The sequence below is a fragment of the Phoca vitulina genome, unplaced genomic scaffold (genome assembly GCF_004348235.1).
Source record: "Phoca vitulina isolate PV1807 unplaced genomic scaffold, GSC_HSeal_1.0 scaffold2, whole genome shotgun sequence".
NCBI lineage: Eukaryota > Metazoa > Chordata > Mammalia > Carnivora > Phocidae > Phoca > Phoca vitulina.
In genome coordinates this window covers 84,098,086-84,114,965 of record NW_022589705.1, presented here as the reverse complement: position 1 = coordinate 84,114,965, position 16,880 = coordinate 84,098,086, and the positions used below count along the sequence as shown (strand labels likewise).

The following is a 16,880-nucleotide window of genomic DNA, read 5'->3' as shown; positions in this document are numbered from 1 at the left end:
GCCTGCTTCTCCCTCTCCTCCTTCCCCTGCTTGTATTCCTGCTCTCACTCTCTCTCTGTGTCAAATAAATAAATAAAATCTAAAAAAAAAAAAAATCTGGCATAGAATTAATTTATGCCAATATTTCAGCAACTGTCATTCAAAATTTTTTTAAAATCCCAAATTTGACCCTCGACAGCTTTGTGACACTGGACAAGATACACAGCTTCTCTGTGCCCCAGTTCCTAATCTATGAAATGGGGCTAAAATAATAAACACTATATCTATTTCATGGGTGTGGTGAGGATTAAATGAGCTTATGTGCCTGGCACATGGCAGGCACTCAAATATTTGTTAAATGAACAAGTAAATGAAATAGTGCACATAAAATGCTTAAGATAGTACCTGACAAACATAACTAATGTTGTAAAATCACTTGAAATCTTTACCTAGAATAAGCAAAAATAAATGGCTAAAAAAAAAAGTAAATGGCTAACAATATTAATACCACTATCCCAAGATTCTATAACCAGACTTAATATTTTTTAATGATTTTCAAATAAATAAATAATTTTCAAAAATTACAATGGTTTGAAATAGTCTCACATATTATCTTACCAATAGCCTCAATTTCCAGTTGCAGAGTCTCTCTTTAAGTGATGAAGGGCTGGCTAGAACATCCCGAAATTATCTCTCATTTGTACCAATTACAACCACACAGCCAACACTTAGGCTAAGGATGAGTCATTCAAGAAAAACAGATTAATAAAGGAAATTAAACTAGTCACTGAGAAAGTCCCTAACTTCATCAGAAATTAGTAAAGTTAAAATTAAGCTTTCAAAAATTCTTGGGGCACCTGGGTGGCTCAGTTGGTTCGGCGTCTGCCTTTGGCTCAGGTCATGATCCAGGCAGGAGTCCTTGGATTGAGCGACACTGGCTCTCTGCTCAGCGGGGAGCCTACTTCTCCCTCTCCCTCTGCCTGCCTCTCTGCCTACTTGTGCTCTCTCTCTGTCAAATAAATAAATCAAGTCTTTCATAAATAAATAAATAAATAAATATTCTTGTGTTTCTTCTAGTCTGCCCAGTATACAAAGATATTAACTGACTTTAGACTAAATCATATTAAGAACAGGAAATTTTTCTTCTATTCTTTGGGTAAACAAAAATGTAAAACTGAAATAATGGCCAATATTTACTATGTACCAGGTATTATGATCTAAATGCTTCTGTACATTAAATTATTTAATCCTCTCAACCACTCTTCCCATCATAAAGATGGACAAATTGAAGCTTTCTGAGGCTACAGCAAGAGAGCACAAGCAGGGGGATCAGCAGACAATTTAAACTGTATAGTTTTACATAACCTTATGAGGTTAAAATGCCATTTAACCAAAATGGTCAAAGAATGAGAATAAGACACAAATAGATAACCAATTGTCAAAGAATCAGAATACAATAAATCACATTTAATAAAAGCTTACTTGAATAAAACTAAATGATTCAGAAACATACTCCAAGATCTCTGATGCCTAGAAGCCAATGTTATGAACAACTGTGAATATGAGAAGTGCAAGAGACTGGGTTGAGTATATACTAACTTTGTAATCCATTCTGAAAGTCACTTTTTAAAAGATTTTACTTATTTACTTATTTACTGGTCAGAGAGAAAGAGAGAGAACACAAGCAGGGGGATCAGCAGCCAGAGAGAGAAGCAGGCTCCCCACTGAGCAAGGAGCCTGATGAGGGACTCGATCCCAGATCCCAGATCCCAGGATGCTGGGATCATGACCTGAGCCAAAAGGCAGATGCTTAACCAACTGAGCCACCTAGGTGTCTCTGAAAAGTCGCTTTTTATAATGAATTCCCATAGTTTATCATTTGTCTCCTCACATTTAAAAAGAAAAGTTTATTGAAGTCCAGCGGTAGTCTGAAGTATGGATAAATATAAATGCATTCTAGTTACACTTTTTATTTTGACCTAGTTGGTGTAAAAAGTAAAGAGGCTGGTTTCATAAAATTTTAAGTTGTTAAAAGAAAAAAATAACAGTGAGAGATTATGAATGATTGTAAACAAAATTACTCCAACATCATCTCTCAGAAACTTCCTTAAGTACCTCTGCTCCCATGTTTCCATAAAAATAATTACTAAATCACTCCACAATCTTCTGATATAATTCCACCAGAAAAGTCAAAATGGGGCACCTGGCTGGCTCAGTCACGAGAGCATGCAACTCTTGATCCGCAGGTCATGAGTTTGAGCCCCATGTTGAGTGTAGAGCTTACTTAAAAATTTTTAATTAAATAAAAAAAAAAAAAGTCAAAATTATCATTGCTTTAAAATACGTATTAGGCACCTCTTAAAAAAAAGTTTTACATGTATCACCCAATTGTGCCACATATATATTAAGTTAAATCATCCCAGTTACAAGGAATTGGCTTAAAGTAAGTATGTATAATATTAGTACTTACATTCTTCTGCCTTTAATAAAAGAGGAAGAATTACTACTGAGAGAGCTCACTGGCAAGTCAGAGAAGGTAGCTGGTAGAGAAGGTAACTGGCTTGGAGTCATCCTTGACATTAAAATAAAATGTTATTCAACAAAATAGTTCAAGTGAGGTATTACCTAGTCTCTCATTTCAGTTAATAACTCCAATCTGAGAGCATTAGACAAGCACTGATTAAGCATCTTTTTTTTTAATTTTTTTTTAAAGATTTTATTTATTTGACAGAGAGACACAGCGAGAGAGGCAACACATGCAGGGGGAGGGGGAGAGGGAGAAGCAGGCTTCCCGCAGAGCAGGGAGCCCGATGCGGGGCTCGATCCCAGGACCCTGAGATCATGACCTGAGCCGAAGGCAGACGCTTAACAACTGAGCCACCCAGGCACCCCGATTAAGCATCTTTCTAAGAAAGAACTGCACATAGTTAGTTCTTTGCCAGTGACAGATTCCAAAGGAGTATCTGCTTTGTGGTACCAGGACTGGACTCCTGTACTTTCACACCCTGATAATTGCCATACCAACCTGAAGCAGTTGGAGCACTCCCAACCTCTGGATTAGAGAAAACACTAAGAATTCTAATAAAGAGTCCATTTTTTTAAAGATTTTATTTATTTATTTGACAGAGAGCACAAGCAGGGGGAGAAGAGGGAGAAGCAAAAGAGTCCATGTTAATAAGCCTAAGAAATTAAAACCGCTACCTATACATAAGCATCATTATGATCAATCATCAAAAATTCTGAGGGGGGCGCCTGGGTGGCTCAGTCATTAAGCATCTGCCTTCGGTTCAGGTCCTGATTGGGATCGAGCCCCACATCGGGCTCCCTGTTCCGCGGGAAGCCTGCTTCTCCCTCTCCCACTCCCCCTGCTTGTGTTCCCTCTCTCGCTGTGTCTCTCTCTGTCAAATAAATAAATAAAATCTTAGGGCGCCTGGGTGGCTCAGTTGGTTAGGTGACTGCCTTTGGCTCAGGTCATGATCCTGGAGTCCCGGGATCAAGTCCCACATCGGGCTCCCTGCTTGGCGGGGAGTCTGCTTCTCCCTCTGACCTTCCCCCCTCTCATGCTCTCTCTCTCTCTCTAATAAATAAATAAATAAATCTTAAAAAAAAAAAAGCTAAATAAAATCTTAAAAAAAAAAAATTCTACCAAGGGCCTACTATGTGCAAAGCTCAGTTAAAAGAATTGAGGGGAGTTTCCAGCTAAAACAACTTAGCTTCTAATGAAGAAGCTTCTGATCAAATTAGGTAAAGATATAAACTAGTAAAACTGACCAAGAATATAAGGGGTACTGGCATTACAAGCTGCAAGATTTGGCGGGTTGGGGGGAGCTTTGGATCCAGTTAGGTAGATAAGATACATGCTAGTGTGACTTACCAAGAACATGAGGGCTATCAGCAATAAATGTCAAAATTTTAGAGAAGAAAGATTTACTACTGCAAAGTCAGCACAGACTTCATAGAAAGGAACTGAGCTGAGCCTTGAAGGATGGAAAAGTTTAAATAGTTAAACAGCATAAGAAAAGGACAAAAGATAATGGGAACAAAGATGCTGAATTGGGAATGTGGTCATTAAATATTTATTAAATACCTACTACATGTCATTCACTGTGTCAGGTACTGGGTATACACTGATGAACAAAACAGATGAGTTCCCTGCTCTTGTGAAGTCTATGGGGAAGGCAGATAATAATCATGCAAGCAGATGTATCATTATAAACTAATAGGTGCTATGAAGGGAGGCAACAGACTCCAGTAACAGGGAATAACGGAAAAGGACTAGCAAGATAAAATAATGAGGGACAGTATCTCTGCTCCATATGCTGAGGCTTGAAAGAGGCAGCCAGGCAAAGAGCAGGGAAAAGGGTGTTCAAGGAAGAGAGAGCCACACGTATAAAGGCCCTGTGGTAGGAAAGAGCTTGTTAAGGATAAATAAGAAGCTGGTGTGATTGAAGCATAATGGGCAACAAGATTGGTATAAGGTGAAGCTGGAAAGGTAGGCAGGACCAGGTTATATAAGACATCATAAGCCAAAATAAAGAGTTTGAATTTGGATTTTATCCCAAGCCCTAAAGAAAACCCTTAAAAGTTTTTTCATACTCATAAACATACTGTTGAATAAAAGGAACCAGACCCAAAAGAATATCTGCTGTATGCATTCCATTTTTGCGGAAGTACAAAACAGGCAAAATTAATATATGCTGTTAGAAGTCATGCTGGGAGATGGAAGGGAGACAGGAACTGGAAAGGAACTTGGTGGGGGCTTCTGGGTACGAGTAATACTGTTTTGATCTAGGTGCTGGTTCCACAGATATATTCAGTTTGTAAAAAAAAAAAAAAAAAAAAAAAATCAGATTGTACTCTTTATATATATACATGCGCATGCACACACTCTCAAAAAAATAAAATCTTTCTGTTGTTGTTTAAAGATTTTATTTATTTATTTGTCAGAGAGAAAGAGCGCACAAGCAGGGGGAGCAGCAGGCAAAGGGAGAAGCAGGCTCCCTGCTGAGCAAGAAGCCTGATGTGGGACTTGATTCCAGGACCCTGGGATCATGACCTGAGCCGAAGGCAGACGCTTAATGGACTGAGGCACCCAGGCATCCCAATAAAATCTTTATTTAAAAAAAAAAAATGGGGGGGGAGGGCGCCTTGGTGGCTCGGTGGGTTGGGCGTCTGCCTGCAGCTCAGGTCGTGATCTCAGGGTCCTGGGCTGGAGCCCCGTGTCCAGCTCCCTGCTCCTCGGAGAGTCTGCGTCTGCTTCTCCCTCTCCCTCTGACCCTCCTCCCTGTTTGTGCTCTGTTTCTCAAATAAAGGAATAAAATCTTAAAAAAACAAAAAAACAAAAATAACACATAGCAAAGCCTAAAAGATTTGCAATGCTTGTTTATGTTTTGGCTTATATTTTAATATGGTATTTCCAAGCTCTTCCCTTGCTCCCCCAACCCGAATACACAGAGAGTGTAACGAAACTGATCCCAAACTTGAGTACCAATCACTCTGAGTTCAAATCAATGGTCTCTGCCCCTCACTAGCTCTGGCAGTAACTGCTCTGAGCTCAGCTTCCTCACGTATAAAGAGGATAATGACTACCGCACAGTTATTATTTTCTCCCTATCATCACCCAAAATATTGAGTTGGTAGACTGGTATTTTAATTATTATTTTCTAATGATATACAGAGGGCCCACGGCTGATGAGGTTCCATTCTCAAGACTGACAGGTGGGAGAGAAGGGTTATAAAAGTCAACATGTAGAAACAGAATGGATAAAGAGATACGAGGAGTAAGATATAAAAATGGGACTGCTTCTAGGGGCACCTGGATGGCTCAGTAGGTTAAGCATCAGACTCTTGATTTCGGCTCAGGTCATGACCTCAGGGTCCTGATATCAAGCCCCTCAACCAGCACGGAATCTGCTTGAGACTCTCTCTCCCTCTTCCATCCCCACTCGCGCATGCTCATTCTCTGAATAAATATATAAAAATCTTTTTTTTTTTTTTTTTAAATGGGGTTGCTTCTAGAAGCTGGGCAACAGAGGCTTCAAACTTTTTCTAAGACAGACTTGAGCTATAGCAGCAGATTGGGACAGGTTCAGTGACCTAAGAAATTATGAGAAGGAGGAGTGCCTAGGTAGCTCAGTCGGTTAAGCATCTGACTCTTGATTTCGGCTAAGGTCCATGATCTTGGGGTGGTGAGATCAAGCACCATGTCCTGCTCAGCACAGAGTCTGCTTCTCTCCCTCTTCCTCTCCCCTCTACTCCTCCCCCTGACCCCGTCTCTGTCTCAAATAAATAAATAAATCTTTAAAAATTATGACAAGGAAAAAATAATCTTATGTCTTCCAAGAAAGACACAATTTCTAACTGATGTATTCCCTTTGTGGAATATTAACTAAAATAAGTTAGAGATAAACACTAAGGATATTCTGCCATAGGTGGAAGGGCAAGGCCTTCTATTATTTTATAGCATCCCCACCCTTAAGAATTATTTGAACTATAAGGTGTAAAGCACTTAAGTATAGCCGAAGATGCTGAAGTTTTATATTTCAGAAGGTACCATTTCAAAAAGGAAACAAAAATACAAGTTCAACTCCTTAATAAATCTTTGGGTAATTTCCCCCCCCCACAACGTATATCGTCCTAAAATGAAAACCTGGTCCCTCATGAATTTCTTTCCCCTGATCTGCCAAGTATCCCTATCTCTACCTCTCTTATTCTTCTCATGCACCTCACCAATAAATACCAAAGGTTTCCCTGTTTCCTACAAAGTCGGCATGCTGACTCTCTAGTACTCACTCTGATCTCACCGGTTTGAATCAGGAACACAGAAACTTCACAACATTCCCAGGGATCACTTTGCTAACCAATACCTTAAACACAACACACAGTTTAAACAAATGATGGCAGTCGTGGGGATTACACAACTGCATACATTTGTCAAAGCTCATCAAACTGCACACTTAAAACTGATGAATTTTATTGTATGTAAATTACACCTCAATAAAGTTGATTTTTTTAAAAAGAATGCATGTATTTCTTCAGCAAATATTTACTGAGCATCTATTATGTGCTTCCAAGTTTATACCAAATCTCTCAGCTTGACTATCTGGGTCCTACCTGTAAGTAATGTGCCTTACTCAGAAGCTGACACTGTCCCAAAAAGCCGTATTACATGAAAAATGGTTCTTGCTTCTGATCATGAATGTCACCTTAATGATGGCCTCTATAGTAGAAGGACCACTAGCTATCCATCATTCTCCATTATATAAATGAAATCTGTGATCACCCAGGTATCTGCATTTCAATACAAATGCTTCCATCGTAAAAAAAAAAAATACAACTATATATATATATATTTATTAAGCACCTACTGTACATAGGACACACCACTAGCACAACCTTGTATGTTTGTTTTTCTACCAAAAACCAAGAACATCTCAAAAGCATACTGACAACATTGCTGGAAGAAAAAGAAGGCAACGCTACTGGGGAAGAGACTTAACTGACTTACTCTACAGTCCAGTGACCCAGTGGCTGAGGCAAAGGCCTAGAAACTAATGCAGTGTGCACAATGGAGATAACCATGGACCTCAGAAACAGGCTTGGGTTTGAATTCCAGCTCCACTTCTTACCAGCTGTATGTGTAAACTTGGGGAAGTCATTTTACCTTCTGACCTTCAGTTTGCCCATCTGTGAAGCAGGGATGCCAACTACCACCTCACAGCATTGTTGTGAAAATTATAGGAGATATATACCACCCAGCACAAATCCTGGGCACACAGTAGGCAACTCAACAAAGTAAGCTCCCTTTCTTGGTCTTAAACTATTTAGGAGTAAGAAAATACCTGTTAATCAAGGCTATTTCATAATCCCTGTTAGTAATCACAGAACAACAATGAACCTGTATTTGCTGCCTTGTTCATACTCTAATCAACTCCCTCCCCATCCCACTATTTCCAGTTTTTCAAACTTTAGTTACTATGTTTAGAAAAGTGATTTAATTTTAGAAACCTGGAAAATTCTTCTGAGTAAATTAAGCAAAACTTTAATCTGCCCCAAGGGGAATCTTGAGCAAAATAATTATTTCTGACAGAAGAGTTTTCTATGGGAGTTACTTAATTTAACCACACGAATGCCACCAAAGCTGCACACAAAGTGACAGGATACAATCTGGAACATACTGTACAGATTCTCCAAAGGGAAATATCCTCCTAAAATCCAAACCTGTCCCTCCCTACCTAATCTGAGCTAATAAAATCTTACTAGGGGATGTGAATTCCCCTAACTCTGACTCTAATCCAGCTCCTTAGGCCAGAACTGCAGCAGTCCGTAAAATGCCCTGAACTAACCCCACCTCTCAAAATATCCCCAAAAGGCAGGGAGGTCCAGAGGCTATTTTCTCCTCAATCAACAGATAAGGCACCAGGAGCTCAGAAGCACAATTCCTTTCCCAAGGTCATTCAAGTCAGTGAAGGTGTGACGGGAGAATCTGCAAGCAATCTCTAGCTTTCTGGAGATTACACTGCAGGGTTACTGGGGGGGGGGGCGCCTAGTCTCTTCCCTTCTCCCACCCTTAAGTGTGAGCACTGGTCTCGGCATTTCCGAAACAAGCCACAACAAGCTCTGCAGTGTTAGGAAAGGGGCTGACGCGACGAAGAAACAGATGCTGCAAAGCAAGATGGTCTTTCTCGGCTCGCAGAGCCTTCTCCAAGGTTATTAAGAGAAACCGCAGGCCCCCCTGAGAGCTCTCACGCGGGCTGCGAACCCCTAGCCCGGCCGCTCCGGGACGCCGGCTTCCCCGCAGGCAGCCTCCGCAGCCAGAGGCCACGAGCCCCAGAAACCGCACTTCATTCCTGCGCTTCGGGAAGCCATGGCTCCTTCCCCGCCCGGCCAGGGGCGGGGGTGCGCAGGGAGGCGGGCCGCGCGCGCTGCGGAAAGTTCACCGCGGCGGCGGCGGCGGCGGCGGCGGCAGCGGCGGGCGGGGGGCAGCCCCGGCCCGGCTCGCCCGCGTCCCCCTGCAGATTCCACCATTAATTAGTCCTAAGGACTGTCTACTGGCAACTTAAACAAAGCGAATGCCTCGAATTCCTTCCCGGCCCAGCGGTCTGGCTGCGAGACCAGCATCGGCCGGGACGCGGGCCGGCGCGGCGGGCCGACAGCTGCGGCGGCGGCGGGACCCCTCCCCAGCCGGCCCGCGCCCCCGCAGCCCGGTCCCGCAGCCCGGCCCGAGCGCTCGCAAACGTCCCTCCTCCTCCTCGTCCTCCTCGTCCTCCTCGTCCTCCTCCTCCTCCTCCTCGGGAGCTCCCGGGCTCTTCCTGTAAGATCACTTCCTTCCTCCCGGGTGCCCGCGGGCCCCGCGCAGCCCCCTCCCCGGCGGTCCCGGCCCCCCGCCCGGCCCGCCGCTCCCCGCCCCCACCGCGCTCCCTCCCCCTGAAGCCCAAACTCGACCCGAAACTCTCCTCCGCCCCCCGAAAATGTCCCCTCGGCTCTCTGCCCCAAACATTTCTCCTCAGATTCTCGCTCCCACCAAAAGTCTCTCAGAACCTTCCCTCCCCCTCCAACAGAAAAATTTCCAACTCCAAGAAATTTCTCAAGGTCTCGCCCCAAGAAATTTCCCCTTGTGAGCACTTTCTCCAAAATTCCGCTCCAACTGCCCCCCGCCTCAACTCCATACCCCCCCCCCCCAGCCCTTCCCCGGGTGCGCCCACCGATTCTGTCCTGTCGCCCCTGGGTGCCCCGACCCCTTGCCCGGGCAGGCCGCCCCCTCCGGCCGCCCTCCTCCGCCCCCGCCCTCCCGCCCCAGCCTCCCGCGCCGCGCGCCCGCCGCCTCCCCGCGAACCCCTCACCTCGGCGACTCCGGCCCGCGCTCCCGCCCGCCGAGGGGTCCAGCGCTCGGCTCCCGGCGGCCGGCGCCTCCTCCGGCTCCCCGGGACTGACAATGAGGGGCGGGGCCAGTTGTGACGTCAGTGTCCTGGAAGGCGGGGCCTGTTGTGAGGGGCGGGGCTGATCGACAGTCCCGCCCCCTCCGTTCTTTAACCCCCTTCCCAGGACTTGGACTTTGCCAAGATTTTATTGCTTGCCTAGCTAGGTGCCCCGGGCCTGTACTAGGCGCGGTGCGAAATCGAAATGGCAGACAAGAAAGATGTCCTGCTTTCAAGAGGGGCACTCCCAGGAGGGTTGTGAGGATTAAATGAGATAATCCATGTAAAGGTGTTTAGCCCAGGGCCTGGTATGGAGTAATCACTCAACGAATACTATTTCTATTACTCAGCAAATGTGGAAAAGGCGCTCAGAATAGAGGCATGGGTTCCAGTTCCCAGCTCTGCTATTAATTCATTGTGTGACCCTAGACAAGTCTTCTTCCATCTATGTTCCTCACTTTTACCTTCTTTAAGATGGGAAGGAGTGATGACCAGATGATCTCAAAAGTCCCTCCAATAATTCTATGACACATTTCCGGTGGAGCTACTATGTGCAAGGTACCTAGGGCCCAGAGAAGTGGGGGGAAGGGGCCTTTGAAGGGAGCCCAAACCCAGCCACAGCCACAGATGCACTCTCCCCGTAGATGCCCTCCCACGTGCTGGCACAGAGCTGCATTCACAAGCCGGGACACAGATGCGCGGAGGGTTGCTACCTCTCTGAGTGCAGCAGCATAGCTAGTCTCTTAAGACATCTCTTGTGTAAGCTCCTTATTGCCTGTGGAATAAGGGCCAAAACCCTGGCCTGGTCTGGTCTCTTCCTACCTTTATACACACACACACACACACACACACACACACACACACACACTGTAAAGTTTATCCAAACTTCCACTCGCACTCCCACTGCTTTCCCACATCTGCCCCATGGCTCATGCTCTTCCCCTGCTGTCTCATCTCAACTTACAGCTCCTCCTAGTTTCCCCCAACCAGGAGCCCACTCTCCCTGCTCTCAATCCCCGAATACCTGTGCATTGTGTTTGACGCTCATGTGGGCATGAACACATTTTCACTTGTGTCAAACTGACCTCCTGTTTGTTTCTTAGCACGTCCTCACTTCCTTGAGGTCAGAAACCACGCATGTTTCATGGTGCCAGAAAACCCTGGAATTACACACCCGTGTTCTGGCCCATGCTAGCTCTCTTTGAGCCTCATTCTTCTCATGTGTAAAATGGGGATATTGATATAGCCCTTGCAGTGTTTGTTCTGAAATCACATAAAACACTGTGTGGAAAGCACCAGGCACAGTGTTCCAGAAATGATGTAGTTGTCATTCTTATTTTCATCATTATCATCAATATTATTTCCAGCTCCTAACAGCACATAACACACCTAGTGATAATCCTCCCAGTCATTTCACAGGGTTAGACTCGGAGGTCCCGAGAGAGGAAGAGGCTCACTAAAAGTCGCCTGCAGAACATTGTCATTAGAACAGAAACCAACACTCCAGTTTCTAGACCGCAGGGGGGATTCTGCGGAGTCACATCTGACGCCCCAGGGTGTCTGTCACTCAGCACCCATCCAAGTGGGGGACAGCTTCAAGTTCTCTCTGCAAGTTATTTGCAGCAGAGCTGACCCACTTCTCCCTCATGCCTTTCTGCTCTCACTTCCCTGACAAAGAGATAGATCTGTGTTCAACTGCCCTTGGCATCTCTGCAGTCCTCGAGGAGAACTGCAGCAACGCACTGGGCGTTTCCAGAGTGCTGGCCTGTGGGAAGAGGGAAAGGGCTTTGGGATTCTGATTAATTTCCTGAGCTGCAGACAGGCAAATGGCTGTCCTGAAATGCCTGGGCTGGTTCTCAAGGGCCCCTAACAAATTGCAGCTTATTTTTAGAAGAGGAGATTAAAAATGCTACTTCCCATGAAAAATAGGCACGGCCACAGGATTGCTGCAGGCAAAGAAAAGGCCTTTACTGAGTTCCTCCTGTGTGGGGATGCTGATTCCAAGCATTGCAAACCATCGGCAGAGAGAACCTAGGACATACAGGGGAGGTTCTGAAGGTAGAACTTTCCCTCCAAGACCCACAAGCCCATCAATCACGTATTTGTTCATTCACAGCAAAGGCTTTGGCACAGAAAAGCTCAGGATGCAAATCTCGGCTCTGTCACTTACCAGTTGTGTGACCTCAGGCTTTCAAGTCTCTGCACCTCAGCCTCTCATCTGAAAAGTGGGAATAATAATAGTACCTATCTCATACAGTGGCTGTGAGGATTAAATGAAATAACACATGGAAGAGCTTAGTTTAGAGCCTAGCACCTCGTTCATGCCCCGATATGGTTTTGCTGCTATTACTATTTTAACACATCCTCCCAGTAAGGCCTGTCCTGTGCTGGCCTCTGGGCTGAAAGTAGGGTGAACAGGGAGTCCTGACCTCACGCATCTCAGTCAGTAAAAGGAATGGGGTAGATTTTTGGTTCTAGGGACTTTTCCTGCAAAGCAATTCTGCTGCAAACATTTTCACCACATAACCCATTGGCCCTCAGGCAATTTTTCCATAAAAGATCAAAATAACTGGTTGACAGTTTGGTTTGATAGTTTGGTTTCATCAAACTGGTAGATAGTTTGGTTTCATTTCTCCATTGACTCAGGATTCCTATTTTTATATTATGTAAATCGTAGCCCTCATAATGGTCTGTACAGGGGCAGAGTTTTGAACCCACATTTCCCAGAGAGCTTTGGAACGGCGATCGAGGGACATGTGACAATATGCCAAAACCAGACAACAGTGTAGAAGGCTTCCACAGTGCAACAGAAAGCTCAGTTACAAATATGCATCCTAGTGTTTGGAGACTGATACCTCTCTTAAGGAAGGAAGAAATTTTAGTGAAAAAAGAAAAAGTCTGGGGCACCTGGCTGGCTCAGTAGGAGGAGCATGTGACTCTTGAGTTTAAGCCCCACATTGGGGGTAGAGATTACTTAAATAAATAAACTTTAAAAAAAGAAAAAAAGAAAAAGAATAAGAGTAAGGTATGGAATTATAGGTGTAGTGGGATCTCATGGTTATAACTTTTATGCTCAGTACAAGCATAAAGGTGGAAAATACACCTTTTTTCACCTTTTTTCTTTCTGATTTGCTTTTCTGTGTGGTGTGTGTGTGTATAGCAGGAACTTTCAAAAAAAGACTCTACTAAATTCTGAGAGGAGAGGGGATGAAAACACAGCTACAAGGCAATCAGCAGTGGGCATCTGAACCAATTGTGCATACTGCCATAGAAAGTTCCACAGTGTCCATCTCATTCCAGGGAAAGTCCCTGCCCAGACAATTCTCCTTCTCCCCACTCTCCAGCCCTTAGCTACACTTGAATTTTCAATGCTACAACCAAAGGCAAGACTCCTAACAAAACTTCCAGAAGCCATGGCAAGGCCAGTAGGAAAGACTTTAAAGTAGGAAGAATTTTTTTGCTGCCTGTCCTGTGCCCCTCCCAAAGAATAACAATATGTCAGCATCTTTTGTCTACTGTGCCTCAACTTGCACTTCTGTTTTTCCTCATATCTTTTCTGCAATTTAAATTTTTTACAAGGAGCATACATTATGTGGTCATCAGAAAAGATGCAGTAAAGATAGGTATAAAAGGAAAGCTAAGCAAGCTGGTGTTGGTCCACTTTTGTTGGTTGCAAACAAAAAATTGTAACAATGTGGTTGAGGCCAGATGCTAAGTTCCATAGGAATCATAGAAAGTGAGAGTGGGAAGGGATAAAATCGCCCTCAGTTTCTCCTACTGTCCCCCCAGTGGCATGATTTCCAGTCCTTCACATTGCAGGCCACCCACCAAGACGTGTATTTCATTCATTCATTCAACAAATACTTATGGATCCTTTACTGTAAACGAAGCATCCTACTGGGCACTTTACAGATACTATCTCATATAGGTTATGGAGGTCATTATTCCCACCTTGCAGATTAGGAAAACAAGGCTCAAGGGAGGTAAAGTAACATGCCCAAAGTCTCACATCTAGTGGGATCTAAACCAAGACCTTCACAACATCAAAGCCCATTTCCTAAAGGATGTGGGCTGACTTCCGAAGCGAATGACTTATGTCCTTGGGCAGCCATTATTGTGTGGGTGGCCTTGGCCAAGTCACTGAACTCAGAAGCTGCATCCCCATCTCTGCAAAATAAGGGTTTACCCAGATATTTTATGTAAGGTATGCGCTTTTTAAGTCATAACACATAATACAAAGGGAAGTGGTTCCATCAACTCTTGAGGGACTGAGTCTCACTCATCTTTAGATCTCTTGGTGCCATCCCCATTAGCACATTTAGGGTTCCTTACAGGAACTCTATCATTACCCCCACCAGCCTGGGACCTCCACCAGGACAGAAACGACACTTAGTCATTTTTTGATCCCTTTCTGCCCCCAGTGCAGCATCTGGCATGAAGCCCTCCATTCCCTCCGTCTTTTATTTATTTCATAATAAATGGCTGAGGGCCTAACATGGGCCAGGCACTGCACAAGACTATAAGACAGCAAAGGGTCTTGCCTTCTTGGAGCATGGCTGCTGGGGTGGAGAGACAAAATAACATTAAACACAACTCGTTACTTAAACACAATTGCATTAAGCACCACAGAGCATCAGGTTTGGGGGATGTGGAGTGGGAACCTAACTGAATCCAGGACACAGGGAAGGCTTCCTGGAGGAGGTGGCTTTGAGGTTCAGAAAGACTAAGAAATTTGCTTAAGGTCACACAGCTGCTAAGCACAAAAGCTGGGATTTTTAACCTAGGAACACCTGACTCCAAAGCCCATGCTGCACCTTCTAGAGAATATTGCCTTCTATCTCCTCCATCTTATTCTTCCCTCACTCTTATTGGTGAAAGAGGAGTAAGGTCTGTTTAACACTGGATGCGCTAAAGCAATGTTTTTCCCAGCTTTGGGGATCAGATACCCTTTTGAGAATCTGGTGACATCTATGAAACCTCTCCCAGGAATTACATGTATATGACACACCCACAATACCTTGCCTACAATTTCAGGGCATCCTAAGGCCCAGGTTTAGAACTCACACCATGGAGGACCATAGGACCTCAGAGTGAGATTCTAGAACCTCTGAAAAGAGACTCCAAGATTCCATAGGAACCGCAAATCCCCAAACAGACCCCAGAAACTCTATGGAAAGATTCTCAAGATCCAGAAGGAAGATCCTGGGATCCTGTAGAGAACCCAAGTCCCACCAGAGTAGCAGCAGGGCCCTGCAGAGATATTCTTCAAGGTGCAGATAGGCTGTTGAGGAGTAAAGCTGGAGTCCCCACTGAGGAACCCGTGACCTTGGAAAGCTACGGTGCTTAACCCTTTTGGGGTCACTGACACCTTTAAAACTCTGAGCAAAAAGGCAATACACAACATGTTACACACAAAATCAGGAGGTTCACAGACCTCTGGGAGCCCCCGGATTCAGACCTCCTGTTCATGAGCTTCCACTAGAACCTGAACCCCCTGAGCCCCTCAAGAACCTGGACCAGGACCGCAGACTGAAGGCGCACACTTCAGAGCGCAGCAGACGGAGGGTCGAATTCCGGCCTCGCTGTGTGCTAGCCGTGACCTTGGACCACTCACCTACAAACCCTCAGGCCTCAGCGACCTCTCCCTCCCCAGCCCAGCCCCAGCGGCGTGGGCTCCGAGCCGGGCCGGGCGGTGGCGCCTGGGCGACTCAGCCTCGGTGAATTGGAATGTGCGGGCACGCTGCGCGGGGAGCGCGGGCGGCGGGGGAGGCGGCGCGCCCGCCGCAGGTCAGGACAGCTCCGCGCCGCCGCGGGCCTGGGAAGCCGGCAGTGCGGGGCGCGCTCGCGGCCTTTCCCACCCACCGGGCAGGGCGTGCCCGCCAGCCGGCTTCCTGCAGTCGAGGGCCGGGGAGGAGGGAAGGCGCTGAGGGGCCCGGCGCCTGGCAGGCCTGGTTCCTGGCTTTCTCTCCACGTTTCCTGAGCAGGACCGCCGGGGGATGGGACCCAGCACAAACCTCCTTCCCGGGGAGCGCAGCCAGGAAATCGCGTCCTCGTTAACTCAGGTTCCTCCTCTCCGCCGGAAGGTGCTGACTGCCATCCCCAAGCTTTCAGTCCTTACGAACTGGGTGTGATGTGACCCACTTACCCCGGGAGGACGCCGAGAAATGAAACGGCAGACCGCAGACCCCCGCAACACAGCAAGATTCCAGCCCACCACCCCGTGGTGTGAGTGCATTAACTCCATCCTACGGATGAGAAAGCTGGGGCTTACAAAATTGAAATGACCTACCCAAGGTCATTCTTAACGTATTACTTGGACTAAAATAAAGTGCTTACTACATTTCACTGTGTTGCAAATGCTCTCAATGTAATTGTGCCATTTAAGTCCTCAGAAGCTATGAAGATAACATCGTCCCTATTTTAGAAATGAGAAAACTGAGAACCAGAGAGGCCAAGTGGCTTCTCCAATGTCACACAGCTAAAATCAACAGAGTTAGAGATAAACTCCAGGGGCGCCTGGGTGGCTCAGTCGGTTAACCATCTGCCTTCAGCTCAGGTCATGATCCCAAGGTCCCGGGATCGAGTCCCATGTTGGGCTCCCTGCTCAGCGGGGATCCTGCTTCTCTCTCTCCTCCCTGCTTGTGCTCTCTCTCACTATCTCTCTCTCTCTCTCTCTCAAGTGAATAAATAAAATCTTAAAAAAAAAAAAAAAAGGAAAGGAAAAAGAAAGAAATTAAAACCCAGTCTCCCATTTCCAGAGCTCAGACCATTCCTTTATCCTGCTTCCCAGATATTCTACTTCAACACATTACAGCTGAGTAACCTGACGGCCAGAACCTTGTCTCATTTGTTTTTGGGTCCCCAAAACCCCACCTAGAGCTTAGCACAAAATAGGTGCTCAGAGATGACTGTGGAGCCCAGCACGGAAGCTCAAAGTTGGAAGGACTGGTAGGAGGCATCTAGCTTGACTCCTTCTAAGAACCT

The 16,880-nt window shown here is 45.7% G+C and overlaps 1 protein-coding gene across 5 annotated transcripts in view; it reads right to left on the bottom strand.

Moving 5' to 3' along the window:
- Positions 1-16,107, bottom strand: part of LUZP1 (leucine zipper protein 1) — a 105,181-nt gene extending 89,074 nt beyond the window's left edge. For 3 of the 5 annotated variants that reach the window (XR_004297811.1, XM_032391521.1, XM_032391515.1), the window contains exon 1: positions 9,822-9,912. The gene's annotated coding sequence lies outside the window, so the exon portion shown is untranslated. Of the gene's footprint in view, positions 1-9,821; positions 9,913-12,066; positions 12,089-15,910 lie in introns of those variants that run through there. The other 2 variants (XM_032391538.1, XM_032391556.1) reach the window with 2 other exon arrangements.
- Positions 16,108-16,880: the final 773 nt, after the last annotated feature.